Below are 15,662 nucleotides of genomic sequence, written 5' to 3'. Positions count from 1 at the left end.
TCCTTTTTAGCTCAGTGGTACTGTGGCACACATCTCCTCCACTGAATACCACGGCTGCCTTCAGGGTGACCTCATCTTTGACTTCCACAGAAACATTGATGGGGCAATTTTCAAACCGGCAGTAGCCATTACATTTGAATAGTGGTGTGGTTTTTAGTGACTGCAGGGTTTTCACAGTGTGGCGTTTGAAACCAAAACTGCAGTATGGGTGAATTGATCTAATTCCTCTGGCAATCACGTTTGTCCACTGTAATCCTTGAAAGCATCTTCCTTTTTGATGCTTCCTCAGGTCTTGCCATTCTTTTTTGTCAATAAAAAAGAAGCATGGCTCCTGTGGCAAACTACATCTGAAGAATGTATCTTCTGCCCCACTGCTTTCTGCCGAAATGTAAGTTGCTTCACCCAAGTCGGATTCCTTGTCAATATCCTGTTACACAAAAATAATTCATGACATTTTTTGATTGAAATTAGATATGCAGGCTTTTACTATTAAACAGAAGAATTGTATATCATGTAAAAAAAAAAAAAAAAAATATGTAATGGTGAACCTGCAAGATAGAAATCTATGTTATATGTGTGATAATTTCACATTTCTCAAAGAGAGCGCACATTTTGAGGCAAAGGTTTTATAAAGGTTATATTTCTTTAGAATGGTTTTTATCTGGAATGTTATTCCCCCTTTGAATATTTTTGTAAATTGTCATGTAATCTCTCTATACTTGCATTTTCATATCAAACTGCTACTTGTTTGAATGTGATAGGATATTGAAAGGGTTGAAGATGGACATTTATTTTAATATTCTGCCAGTATGGCTTTCCTTAAATGTATTACTGAAGCAGAAACCGCTGTTTTGTAAAAATATATATACAGTTTTACTACCTTTTCGCCTGAAGATTCAGACTTGCTTTCAGAACGAGGGCTGTCATCCTTTAAAGATGATGTCAAATTCTGCCAGGATCCCTGAAAATAGACATTATCAGCAACACAAAGAAAACCATTGATAAGAATTCAACATAGAATATGTACATTTGATCTTTTACTATGTTTATTATGTTTTTAATGTATAGAGACTTACCTTTTGATCAGGAAACGCTGATTTGCATTCAAGCTGTTGAGTCTCCGGCTTTACCGAATGACTTGTGATTGCAGTGTCACTGTCAGGCAACACGTCCTGGAGGTGAGCATGTAAAAACATTTGAAATAAATAAAAATGTAACCTACAAAGGGAATGTTATTTAAAGAAAAAAAGTAAGAAGTTTACCTTTTCAAAAGAAGATGAACATTCATTGTCTGGCTCCAAAATTGGAGACCAATTACTGTCTCCCACATCACTTCCACCCTAATCATTCCAAAGGTGCAATTAAAAAGCATTTTAAGTAACAGTCTCAATCCATTCAAAACTAAACTGCTTCTATATACTGTAACTTAACACATCTGAGCTCCACTGAGAAAGTGACAGCAAACAAAATTACTAATCCAATTTTATTAATTTATATTATTTTAATAATAATAATAATTGAAAACATAGCCTAATCTATTATTAAATATTGAACATAAATATGTAGTTATTGTCTTTCACATATTTTTCAATGAAAAGACTGGATCTGAAATCTGTAAGTTAACATGTGGGTCTCATGTCACATAATGCATACTACTACCTGGATACTGTAAAGTGCATCCTTTAACAATCATTTGTATTTATTCACATCATGATATGGCACAGTCACCATAGCAAAACCTTCTGAATGAACTGACAGATAAATTACCAAGGAGGAATTGTGCTCTCCACAAGATAGCTCCTCAAAATCATCGTCATATCTCACTTTTGAGCCACTCTTGATCACTGAAGTTTCCTGATAAATTTTTTAAAAAATAAATAAAATAACTTCAAGGTAACTTGTCGACATTGTCATGACTAAAATATTGTTATTTTAAATTTTTGAATGTATATGCATAAAAACTTTTATATATTAAAGAGTTTAGAAACTCTTTTACTCTTAACTTTTACAAAACCGAGCTGTTTTGTAAAAATATATAAAATGTTACTATACCTTTTCACCTGAAGATTCAGCAGGAGTACTGTCAACCATTGAACCTGTTTTCAAAATCTCCCATGAGCCCTGAAAAAATGCAGTATCAGCAACACAAAGAAAACCCATAATAACAACTAAATGGCATTTGAATTGATTTTCTATTTTTAATTTTTTTTACAGAAGAGACAATACCTTCCAAAGATGTGCAGTGGCTTTACGAATTTTTAGCCGATTTGCTGATGTATTCGGCACTTCCAAATCTTTGCAGACATCTCCCCATAAATCTGCTTCATTGTAAACACTGAAGTCCCTTATATTTGCCCCAGGTTTAACAAATTTCGCAAGGCTTTGTACTATTTGGTCCAGGCTTTTGGAAATTCTCCTCGACTTTAAAATAACATAAAAATCGAACAAAGGTTTAAGGCACCCCATATGTAATATGTTATTATGTATCCCATAAAATATTGTCTGTTAAGTGTAATACTTGCCTTTCCAAAGGTGGTGAAGGTGCAGGTTCTGAAGTAAACACACACACACACACACACACACACACACACACACACACACACACACACACACACACACACACACACACACACACACACACACACACACACACACACAACAACATTTAAATTAACCCTATAGTCTTCTGTTTATATTATAAAAAATATATATATGTTCATATTTTTTTTTTAAATCACAAGAAATTCATTACAGAGAATAGATCATTCATTTTGTGTCTCTCTTGTGTAAAAAAATTAATAAAAACTGCCATTTTTTTACTAGGACACTAACACCTTATACAGTATATACAGTATATACCGTATATATATATACATATAAAAAATATATACCTATATACCTTATATACCATATACCTTATATACAGTACAGGTCAAAAGTTTGGAAACATTACTATTTTTTATGTTTTTGAAAGAAGTTTCTTCTGCTCATCAAGCCTGCATTTATTTGATAAAAAATACAGAACAAAATTTAATATTGTGATATATTATTACAATTTAAAATTTAAAATAATTGGTTTTCAATTTATTATACTTTAAATTATCATTTATTTCTGTGATGCAAAGCTGAATTTTCAGGATCATTACTCCAGTCTTCAGTGTCACATGTGACATCCGGTCTATCACATGATCCTTTAGAAATCATTCTAATATGATGATTCATTATCAAAGTTGGAAACAGTTCTGCTGCTTAATATTTTTTCATAACCTGTGATACTTTTTTAGGATACTTTGAATAAAAAGTAAAAAAATAAAATAATAATAATAAAAAAAGAAGCACATGTTTTAAAAATAGAAATCTTTTGTAACAACAATATACACTACTGGTCAGTCATTTGGGGTCAGCAATTTTTTTCTTTCTTTTTTTGAAATAAATCAATACTTATATTCAGCAAGGATGTGTTTAATTGATAAAAAGTGATAATACATTTCCGATTTATATTATTAGAAATAGAAAATATATTTTTATTTAGAATAAATGCAGTTCTTTTTTAACCTTTTATTCATCAAATATATTAAGCAGCAGAACTGTTTCCAACACTCATAATAAATCAGAATAATAGAATGATTTCTAAAGGATCATGTGATAGACTGGATGTCACATGTGACACTGAAGACTGGAGTAATGATCCTGAAAATTCAGCTTTGCATCACAGGAAAGCTTTTTTATTTCACAATATTACTGTTTTTTTTCTGTATTTTTGATCAAATAAATGCAGCCTTGATAAACATTAGAGACTTCTTTCAAAAATAGACCTGTACTATATAAATATATAGCAAACTGGCTTCAATAAACACTGATGGAAAATAAAAAATTTAATAAAAAAAAGCATTACATTAACTGATTATACAATATAGGCAACAAATTTGTTTACAAAATAATTCATTATATAAAGATATGTAAATAAAATAAAATAAAATAAACTATTATTATTTGATATTTTAATGGGCCATAAAAGAGTAATCATGAAGATAATTGATAAATTAAATATTATTCCATCAATAAATAATTAATATTAAACAACAACAACAACATAAAACACTCAATGAGTAGATTGTCAACATAAACATACAAGAATTCACAAATAGCCTAATTAAATAGTGGATTTTCAAAATGTAGAAAATGCAATTTAGAAAGAGATTCACAAACAGAATTGTGAATACAGTTTTTAATCAGGCGTTTAAAAGGGCAATATTGTTTTCCATTTGTCTTTCCATTTCCCTGTTACTTTAGGCTATTCGATTTGTCTTGTCATTTAGCCTCTCTATTTAGCATTCCATACACTTATGTAAAACGAGGTCAAACAATGAATATTAGTTACAGTGGAATGGACATAACTTCTATTTTGAGCTTGTGGATTGATGTCTTAATATTTCATATTTTTTTAATATAAATAGCCTATTCTTTCTATTGACAATCAAAGGTTCAAATAATGAATTACTTTTTCATTTAGTCTAATTCAAAAATAAATAATTTTGCAATCAAATTTATTAATGGCTATTTTATTGTACATTGTTTTATTGTAAAATTATTTATCAAGTAATTAAATGCTGTGTGCACATATGCGTGCGTCATGTGCGTTCATATGTACACACATTATATATTATATATGTGTTCATGTGCGTCAAATATGAGTTCTGCATTATAAATAGGCTGTTTGATTAACTCACCAACACCTACCTAATATTACCTAATATATATATATATAAAGTCAAAATATATACACACATAGGCCTACAGTATATCTTGCCTCATGATAGCCTACTGTATGTAATTCATGGCTAATTGCATTATTACCTGTCCCTTGGATTACTCATCCTTTTTACTGAATATGTAAATGCTTTTCAGTAGCTTCACACGAAGAACTAACTTAATTCACAAGGATTCCTGCAAAAAACTGACAGAAATGTCTTTTAGATTAACTTAAAATGTAAGCTACTTCAAAAACGCTCGCTCATTTAGCCTATTGATCGATGCTCTAATGGGCCCAGGCCGTCACCAAAAAAAAAAAGAAAAAAAAGTGATTGACAGCATGTGACAGCCTATCACTGTCTTGAAAAGGTGACCATCTGTCAAATTGAATCCTTTTGAGTGACGCGGTTATCGGCTTCTACCAAACTCAAAGTAAAAGTAGCTTGAAAACATAACACGCACAACAAACAGACCATTAAAGTGGAGAAAAAAATACTCCAGTTCAATTATATGGTAAACATAGCAGAAACATACAGTATTTGTTCTGTAAATAAGAGTAGGCCTATGTAAGTTTCAAAGAAGTGTTATACAGCTAATAAAATAATTACATATAACGTATTTGATGACTTTTGAAATAAAATATTGCACTGGACAAACTAATTTGACTCTTGCACCCTGTAAAATACTGTCATTTTGAATGTAGCATATAGCCTATATTTTGAGTAAAAAAAAAACATAGAAAAATTATAGTTTGCTATAATTATAATTAAATATAATTATATAATTTTTAGTTTGCTAAAAAATTATAGTCAGTGTGAATACTCATCTCATCTTTTTTATTTAATGCCATGTCAGCAATCAGAGCTATCTTCATGGCAAAAATTCAATTACAAAAACACAAATATCATATAAATACAATAAAAACAGAACAAAGATAACCAGCAAGTCATATTATACCATTTTTTTTTTTAAGTTAACATATGATAAAAAATCCAAAACCTTTTCAGGTATAATCCCATTCAAAATGTCCTTAACTGAAATAACTTCATAAAAAGGCATTCTACTTGTGTTAAGACCAGGACAATCTAATAAAATATGTTTGACAGTTAAAGGAATCCTACAAAGCATGGGTCAAGCTTGTGTGACCTATACGACATCTGTGTAGACCTCCTGATCAAGTCTAGTTCTAAAATTGAGAAAAGTCTTGGTTTTAATTGACAGTGTGAATAGTAGAAATAGTTAATGTTTTGATGGAATAATATTTGTCGAGTTTTTCATTTTATTATTATTTTATAGAATTTTTAGTTTTATTGTCCAGAAAGCTTGTAAGCAGTGATGGTCCTCATGCCTCTGAAGAACTCCTCGGTGTCTGTCTGCTGCAGCTTATTCTGTAATATATTAATGATAATAATAATACATTTTATTTATAGGCACCTTTAATACTCAGTGACACCTATCAAGCACAGTATTGACTGGTTATCCGAAGACTGCATAGGCTACAACCTAATGCAATTTAAACAAGAGTTTTATAAAGACATAATTACAGAAAGATGGTGTGATATGTATTATGTAACCTGTGTATGACATTGCACAATAGATACAAATGAAAAAATGTAATTAAGTAATAAAACAAAACCTAATATGAGAAGATTATTTTATTAGGTGTGTGCATTAGTGTGCAGCAGTGAGTCCAAAGCCATAGTAGACACTTGCAGTCTGCAGTCTGATGGGTTGTTCATGAGTACAACAGCATGCTGAAAATGCTGTTGTTATTCAAGATGCATATAGTTTTTTTTCTGAAATAAGAAAAGAAAAGAATTTATAAAAGTGTGATCATATTCAAGGACAAGGACATGACACTGCATCAGTTTCATTTTTCTTTGTGTTATCAACTCTCTTTCCTTATCTCTGTGACCTGTCACAATATGTGGATTTTCATTTAGAAAGGTAATTTTAGAGTTCATCTTAATACCATATGATTCCAGTTGAGCAGATTCAATAGACTGAAGATTAAGGTAAACATAAAAAAAACAGCTTTGCAGACATAATCATCATACACAAAGACAACAACCAACAACAAAAGACTAAACTGACAGGGATAAGAAACTAAACTAAAGATGAGGAGTTAGCAACCATGGACAAAAAAAAAAAAAACTTCTCAAATGGATGATGAACATAATTTTTTTTTAATAGTTAAAAACAAGGTTTTCACTAAATTAAAATGACAATAATACGTCAAATGCAAGGAGAAATTGTGTATATGATGTAATTCCATGTAATTTTGTAAGCATTAAATTATCTTAAATTACACATGGTAATTATGAAATACGAAATAAGCATGGTATGTTTGCACAACAATGCCTTTAAAAATGAAAACCATTTCATGTTTACCAATGGTACATAATGAAATGAAAATTGATACAGTAATAGCCAAGGTTACTCTGAACAGAAATCCATTAAAATAATGACCAAACCTCTAAAGGAAATGAACTTTGATGATTGGGGTGAATTGGCCTTTCCTTTTCTCCAAAACTATACAGTAAAATTACATGACAATGATAACAGTAATAGTCAGGGTCACTCTGAACAGGAATCAAATGAAAGAATAAGCAAACCTATGAAGGAACACTTTTTATGAGTGTTTGAAAATGGCACATGGTTTAAGTGCTAGAATGCACTTTGGTGATTGGGGTGAGTTTGTCTTTACTTTTCTCCAAAACTATACAGTAAAATGACATGAAAATAAATACAGTAATAGTCAGGGTCACTCTGAACAGGAATGAAGTGAAAGAATGAGCAAACCTATGAAGGAACACTTTTTATGAGTGTTTGAAGATGGGACATGGTGTAAGTACTAGAATGCACATAAATGATTGGGGTGAGTTTGTCTTTACTTTTCTCCAAAACTATACAGTAAAATGACATGAAAATAAATACATTAATAGTCAAGGTCACTCTGAACAAGAATCAAATGAAAGAATGAGCAAACCTATGAAGGAACACTTTTTATGAGTGTTTGAAAATGGGACATGGTGTAAGTGCTAGAATGCACATAAATGATTGGGGTGAGTTTGTCTTTACTTTTCTCCAAAACTATACAGTAAAATGACATGAAAATAAATACTGTAATAGTCAGTGTCACTCTGAACAAGAATCAAGTGAAAGAATGAGCAAACCTATGAAGGAACACTTTTTATGAGTGTTTGAAAATGGGACATGGTTTAAGTGCTAGAATGCACTTTGGTGATTGGGGTGAGTTTGTCTTTACTTTTCTCCAAAACTATACAGTAAAATGACATGAAAATAAATACAGTGATAGTCAGGGTCACTCTGAACAAGAATCAAATGAAAGAATGAGCAAACCTATGAAGGAACACTTTTTATGAGTGTTTGAAAATGGCACATGGTTTAAGTGCTAGAATGCACTTCAGTGATTGGGGTGAGTTTGTCTTTACTTTTCTCCAAAACTATACAGTAAAATGACTTGAAAATAAATACTGTAATAGTCAGGGTCTCTCTGAACAAGAATCAAATGAATGAATGAGCAAACCTATGAAGGAACACTTTTTATGAGTGTTTGAAAATGGGACATGGTGTAAATGCTAGATTGCACATAAATGATTGGGGTGAGTTTGTCTTTACTTTTCTCCAAAACTATACAGTAAAATGACATGAAAATAAATACAGTGATAGTCAGGGTCACTCTGAACAAGAATCAAATGAAAGAATGAGCAAACCTATGAAGGAACACTTTTTATGAGTGTTTGAAAATGGGACATGGTGTAAATGCTAGATTGCACAAATGATTGGGGTGAGTTTGTCTTTACTTTTCTCCAAAACTATACAGTAAAATGACATGAAAATAAATACAGTAATAGTCAAGGTCACTCTGAACAAGAATCAAATGAAAGAATGAGCAAACCTATGAAGGAACACTTTCTATGAGTGTTTGAAAATGGGACATGGTGTAAGTGCTAGAATGCACTTTGGTGATTGGGGTGAATTTGTCTTTACTTTTCTCCAAAACTATACAGTAAAATGACTTGAAAATAAATACTGTAATAGTCAGGGTCACTCTGAACAAGAATCAAATGAAAGAATGAGCAAACCTATAAAGGAACACTTTTTATGAGTGTTTGAAAATTGGACATGGTGAAAGTGCTAGAATGCACTTCGGTGATTGGGGTGAGTTTGTCTTTACTTTTCTCCAAAACTATACAGTAAAATGACTTGAAAATAAATACAGTGATAGTCAGGGTCACTCTGAACAAGAATCAAATGAAAGAATGAGCAAACCTATGAAGGAACACTTTTTATGAGTGTTTGAAAATGGCACATGGTTTAAGTGCTAGAATGCACTTTGGTGATTGGGGTGAGTTTGTCTTTACTTTTCTCCAAAACTATACAGTAAAATGACATGAAAATAAATACAGTGATAGTCAGGGTCACTCTGAACAAGAATCAAATGAAAGAATGAGCAAACCTATGAAGGAACACTTTCTATGAGTGTTTGAAAATGGGACATGGTGTAAGTGCTAGAATGCACTTTGGTGATTGGGGTGAGTTTGTCTTTACTTTTCTCCAAAACTATACAGTAAAATGACATGAAAATAAATACAGTAATAGTCAGGGTCACTCTGAACAAGAATCAAGTGAAAGAATGAGCAAACCTATAAAGGAACACTTTTTATGAGTGTTTGAAAATGGGACATGGTGTAAATGCTAGATTGCACATAAATGATTGGGGTGAGTTTGTCTTTACTTTTCTCCAAAACTATACAGTAAAATGACATGAAAATAAATACAGTAATAGTCAGGGTCACTCTGAACAGGAATCAAGTGAAAGAATGAGCAAACCTATGAAGGAACACTTTTTATGAGTGTTTGAAAATTGGACATGGTGTAAGTGCTAGAATGCACTTCGGTGATTGGGGTGAGTTTGTCTTTACTTTTCTCCAAAACTATACAGTAAAATGACTTGAAAATAAATACAGTGATAGTCAGGGTCACTCTGAACAAGAATCAAATGAAAGAATGAGCAAACCTATGAAGGAACACTTTTTATGAGTGTTTGAAAATTGGACATGGTGTAAATGCTAGAATGCACTTCGGTGATTGGGGTGAGTTTGTCTTTACTTTTCTCCAAAACTATACAGTAAAATGACTTGAAAATAAATACAGTGATAGTCAGGGTCACTCTGAACAAGAATCAAATGAAAGAATGAGCAAACCTATGAAGGAACACTTTCTATGAGTGTTTGAAAATGGGACATGGTGTAAGTGCTAGAATGCACTTTGGTGATTGGGGTGAATTTGTCTTTACTTTTCTCCAAAACTATACAGTAAAATGACTTGAAAATAAATACTGTAATAGTCAGGGTCACTCTGAACAAGAATCAAATGAAAGAATGAGCAAACCTATAAAGGAACACTTTTTATGAGTGTTTGAAAATTGGACATGGTGAAAGTGCTAGAATGCACTTTGGTGATTGGGGTGAGTTTGTCTTTACTTTTCTCCAAAACTATACAGTAAAATGACTTGAAAATAAATACAGTGATAGTCAGGGTCACTCTGAACAAGAATCAAATGAAAGAATGAGCAAACCTATGAAGGAACACTTTTTATGAGTGTTTGAAAATGGCACATGGTTTAAGTGCTAGAATGCACTTTGGTGATTGGGGTGAGTTTGTCTTTACTTTTCTCCAAAACTATACAGTAAAATGACATGAAAATAAATACAGTGATAGTCAGGGTCACTCTGAACAAGAATCAAATGAAAGAATGAGCAAACCTATGAAGGAACACTTTCTATGAGTGTTTGAAAATGGGACATGGTGTAAGTGCTAGAATGCACTTTGGTGATTGGGGTGAGTTTGTCTTTACTTTTCTCCAAAACTATACAGTAAAATGACATGAAAATAAATACAGTAATAGTCAGGGTCACTCTGAACAAGAATCAAGTGAAAGAATGAGCAAACCTATAAAGGAACACTTTTTATGAGTGTTTGAAAATGGGACATGGTGTAAATGCTAGATTGCACATAAATGATTGGGGTGAGTTTGTCTTTACTTTTCTCCAAAACTATACAGTAAAATGACATGAAAATAAATACAGTAATAGTCAGGGTCACTCTGAACAGGAATCAAGTGAAAGAATGAGCAAACCTATGAAGGAACACTTTTTATGAGTGTTTGAAAATTGGACATGGTGTAAATGCTAGAATGCACTTCGGTGATTGGGGTGAGTTTGTCTTTACTTTTCTCCAAAACTATACAGTAAAATGACTTGAAAATAAATACTGTAATAGTCAGTGTCACTCTGAACAAGAATCAAATGAAAGAATGAGCAAACCTATGAAGGAACACTTTCTATGAGTGTTTGAAAATGGGACATGGTGTTAGTGCTAGAATGCACTTTGGTGATTGGGGTGAGTTTGTCTTTACTTTTCTCCAAAACTATACAGTAAAATGACATGAAAATAAATACAGTAATAGTCAGGGTTACTCTGAATAAGAACCAAGTGAAAGAATGAGTAAACCTATAAAGGAACACTTTTTATGAGTGTTTGAAAATTGGACATGGTGTAAATGCTAGAATGCACTTCGGTGATTGGGGTGAGTTTGTCTTTACTTTTCTCCAAAACTATACAGTAAAATGACTTGAAAATAAATACTGTAATAGTCAGTGTCACTCTGAACAAGAATCAAATGAAAGAATGAGCAAACCTATGAAGGAACACTTTTTATGAGTGTTTGAAAATGGGACATGGTGTAATACTAGAATGCACATAAATGATTGGGGTGAATTGGCCTTTAATTTTCTCCAAACCCATACAGTAAAATGACATGAAAATAAATACAGTAATAGTCAGGGTCACTCATATGAGTGTTTGAAAATGGGACATTATGTAAGTGCTAGAACGTAAAATAAAATGGCAAAACTGTGACCTTTTATATATAAAATGCCTGTGTGTGTGTGTGTGTGTGTGTGTGTGTGTGTGTGTGTGTGTGTGTGTGTGTGTGTGTGTGTGTGTGTGTGTGTTTGCGCGCACGTGTGCGTGTGTTTTGAGTATCATATTTCATATATCAGGTATGAATGTATATTTCGTAGATCAGGTTTTTATAGCTCATAGGCAATTCAATGAGAATTAACAGATTAAAAGGCACCAAAAGCCTGTTGTGTCATATTTGTCACTTACTTTAAAATGTAAGTAAATAAATAAATAAATAAATAAACAAACAAACAAACAAACATTAATACATGATGTATAATAATTAATGAATACTTTATATATACAAACATTAAAATCAACAATAAAAATGCAAAACAATTAATTTATGATAATTAACATTAATCATTTAATTTACATAATTTAATTTAAATTTAATTTACATTAATTAATAAAGTATAATAATGAATGTATCATATATTAAACATTAAAATTGAAAATAAAAAATGAATGGTGTATACTAATTAACATTAATTTGAACATGAATAAATTATGTAATAATTAATGTAAATCATATATAGGCCTACTATTATTAAAATAAAATTAAAATAAACAAATAAAAAGTCATAGCTTAAAAAAAGTCATGAAAATGTAAAAAAAAGAATGATGTATAATAATTAACATTAATATGAACATGAATAAATTATGTAATAATTAATGTAAATCATATATAGGCCAACAAACATTAAAATAATAAAGATTTAACACAATTAAAAGTCGTATTTAAAAAAAAAAAAAACATGAAATTGAATCATTTGTGTCCTAATAAGATGGAAAATAGCAGGAAATGTGTCTTAAAATCAATTTTGGGCTCTTCCAGCACCCATACCGTAAGTACACAAATAGACGCGCATACTAAAAAAAATGTGCGGCTGGCTTGACCGTGTATTTTTAACGCGCGGCCCACTTGACCGCAGTGTGCAGGAGGGGAGCGGCTCCCTCGGAATGCATGTAAATAATACGCACCCCCCAGTTTCCAGAGCAACCATTAATCTCGTTTCCGGGTTAATGACGAGATAGAAACATGCTGTCAACGAATTTAAATGTTTTAAAAAATATATTGCGGTTTAACGAATAAAAAAAAGGAAAGAATAAAAAAAATATTATCATGATCATTCAGTAAATTTCATTCATTCGAATTTTGGCCTTAATCTGCAAACTGGCAACCCCAAATATACCATGGTAACAGTTTGTTTAAGCCTCAGTGGTCGTTGCTAAGTGATGGTATGTTTCTCACCAGAAAATTCAACACCCCCAGTCCCCCGCCCTCTTCTCGACACCCACATTCGCCCTCTTAACCCCCAGCATAGTCAGAAGTCGTCTGACGATAAGCGCAGCTCTTTTGAAACCAAAGTGGGCTTGATTTTCTCCCTTTAAACACTTAAAAAAATTGGTAATGGATAATGATTTACTTGCATCTAACTTGGGAACACGCCTGAACTGTTATCAAGGTTAATGAAAGTACGCGCTCTTCCCAGCTGCCCCCCTCCCTTCGCCCTCCGATTAGCCGCGGCGAGCTTTTACATTTTCATGAGAATGACATTAGGAGGTGAGGGGGTTAAACCCGAGAAGAAAACGGAGAGAAACGACGGCAACGCTAATTTTCCGCACAGCGGGAAGCGAGAAAAGGGAACAAAGTGGTCCAAGGGAGCCTCTCCGGATTCAGTGGCTTACTACGTACACCTGCGATCTCAAAAGCGACGGACAATGTGCCTCCGAAACGGCCAATTACGACCGAGACAACAACCAGTTTTCAATCTGGAGAGAGAGGGTTATGTTGAGGTGGACAGTGAATTTGGGGGCAGAGTAACGTTAGATGATCGTTCCATTCGGCCTGTTTCTTTAAATATTTATTAATCGTCTCTAACTTTTTACGACACAAACGTATTATTAAAACTACATAAATAATACAAAATAAAAACTAAATAACTGCTTTAATTAAAAGTAAATTATACGGCTTAAATGTTTAACACAAAATGTTTGAAAAGTTTGATAAATGTTTTTTATTATTATTTGCAGTCACATGAGATAATGCCTGATCATGGATTCTAAATTTGTTTGTAAATTGCAAATAAATAGTGGCAATTAAAAAAAGTTTATAATAAAAACGGAAAGGTTTTTCCTTTGCGCTTTAACATACTGTCAAAACGATCCCTGTTCACACGGTCTGCGGAAACAATTAAAAACGCTGTATTATTCATGTCCATTTATTGGCAATGTCACTCTGTAAAGAAAAACTAGTGCCTAAACAGGTAATACACATGACGTTACTGTTTTCACAAATTCACGTTTTTGTGGTTTACAAAGAGACGGTATCGTTTTCAAAAACTTGCACTTTGAAACCCTTTTTCAAAAGTTAGCATTTTCAGGCCGCCAAAACGCTGTTGTCATGTAACTTAAATGAACAGCCAGAAACATAAAATAGTTTCTGTTTTTAATTGAAAACGTTGGAAAACGACCCTTAGGCTGGTCATACACTTAAAGAATTTAAGCTTGGTTGCAAGGATGACTCTCTGGGGAGTGTGGCCCAAGGCTTCTCGCAACCAACTTTTTGTCCTGTTTTGTTATTATGATTATTTTACTGCTCCCGACCTCTTCGGAGCTCACGCAATCCCAAACTCTTGATCGGGCTGCCTCTGACGTGTACCCGCGATAGCCAATGAGAGCGAGCAAGCTTCACCAACTGGATGTTGCGTGCTTCTATACCTAAAACTTGTCAGCCACAAACAAAAAGTGGAGTATTGAGAAAGATCACCCATATTCTTTTTTTTTTTCTCCTTTCCCCCCCCCCCCCCCCCCTTAAAACAAAACTCACGCAGGGATAATTCAGCTGACGAAGTTGATCATCCTCCATTTGTTTTTCTTAAGTCAAGTTTGATCTCGCTAGTCTACAATCGACAGGTGTGTGGTCTCACGGTCCGGACGAATCTTCTAGTGTGTGCGGTGGAAATCGCCAAATCGATCGGTTGAGATTAAACCAAATCGGTTGAAACTGCTCTTGTGTCTGTGGTCTCCCACAGTTTACGATTTGAAAATAGTCTAGTGTGTCCTAACCAGACTGCAATAAGATTCCAGCAACAAATAATTTGTCTGTCCAAACCATGGACTGTAAAAAAATTTGGTCCAAACTAGACTGCGAAATGCGAAAAAAAAATCTAAATCCACAGCCAATCAGAACAGCGTGTGGGCGGGCTCTCGCGGCAAGTGCACACTCATTAAGAGTAATCTTGATGGCACTTTCAAGAAAATAGATAAATCAAATTCATAAATATTACACAAATTTTTTTTCAAATACATAGGCTACAGAGTTACTTAAACAATCTTTGCCAAATAATACACTTGGTTCACAGTTTGAACGTTCTTGCTTCCATTTGTTTAATTTCAAGATCTGAGGTGAATTATCCATTGTTGCTTTTAGGCTACAGCTACAAAGCTGGGAGCACTAAATTATATTCAAAGTCACATTACACGCTTTTAATATTAAATAAAGCACATAAACAGTACCTGAGATGATCATTGCCACGCTTTGTGTTTGTTTTTAAAATAGAAATAGAAACAGTTTCTAAAATAGAATAGTCGTCGCGGCTGGTTAGGACAAAAACTCTGATCAACATGGAAAAGATCACTTTTATCGCGTGTTGCGGAGTCGCGTCGTGTGTAGTTAGGACCATAGGACACGGTGTTAGAGGCCACCATGTTGACAACAAATACTTATTTATCTTGGTAGTTATGAAACTTTCACTCACATCAAATTGATTATGGCTGACTGCAAACAGTATTTACCACCGAAGGGATTGGTAACAGAACTTTTGTCCCAGTGATGCTAAAGGTCTAAGATGACATCAAATTTAATTTGCATGCGACTTAGGAATCAAATAAACATTTATTCAAATATTTAT

The 15,662-nt window shown here is 32.9% G+C and overlaps 2 long non-coding RNA genes across 2 annotated transcripts; both read right to left on the bottom strand.

Annotated features, from left to right (window-relative positions):
- Positions 1-121: 121 nt before the first annotated feature.
- On the bottom strand, positions 122-1,425 carry LOC309493540. The gene is made up of 4 exons (XR_014203974.1): positions 1,263-1,425; positions 1,077-1,172; positions 881-961; positions 122-427 (listed from the first exon to the last, which is right to left on the bottom strand). It is a non-coding gene; the product is annotated as an uncharacterized lncRNA (long non-coding RNA).
- A 206-nt stretch (positions 1,426-1,631) lies between these two features.
- Positions 1,632-2,540, bottom strand: LOC309483669. The gene is made up of 3 exons (XR_014200618.1): positions 2,227-2,540; positions 2,053-2,121; positions 1,632-1,854 (listed from the first exon to the last, which is right to left on the bottom strand). It is a non-coding gene; the product is annotated as an uncharacterized lncRNA (long non-coding RNA).
- Between the last annotated feature and the right edge of the window lie 13,122 nt (positions 2,541-15,662).

Source organism: Leuciscus leuciscus (genome assembly GCF_965113295.1).
Source record: "Leuciscus leuciscus genome assembly, chromosome: 2".
Taxonomy (NCBI): Eukaryota; Metazoa; Chordata; class Actinopteri; order Cypriniformes; family Leuciscidae; genus Leuciscus; species Leuciscus leuciscus.
The sequence above is the reverse complement of the archived record's forward strand: the minus strand, read 5'-3'. Positions and strand labels throughout refer to the sequence as shown.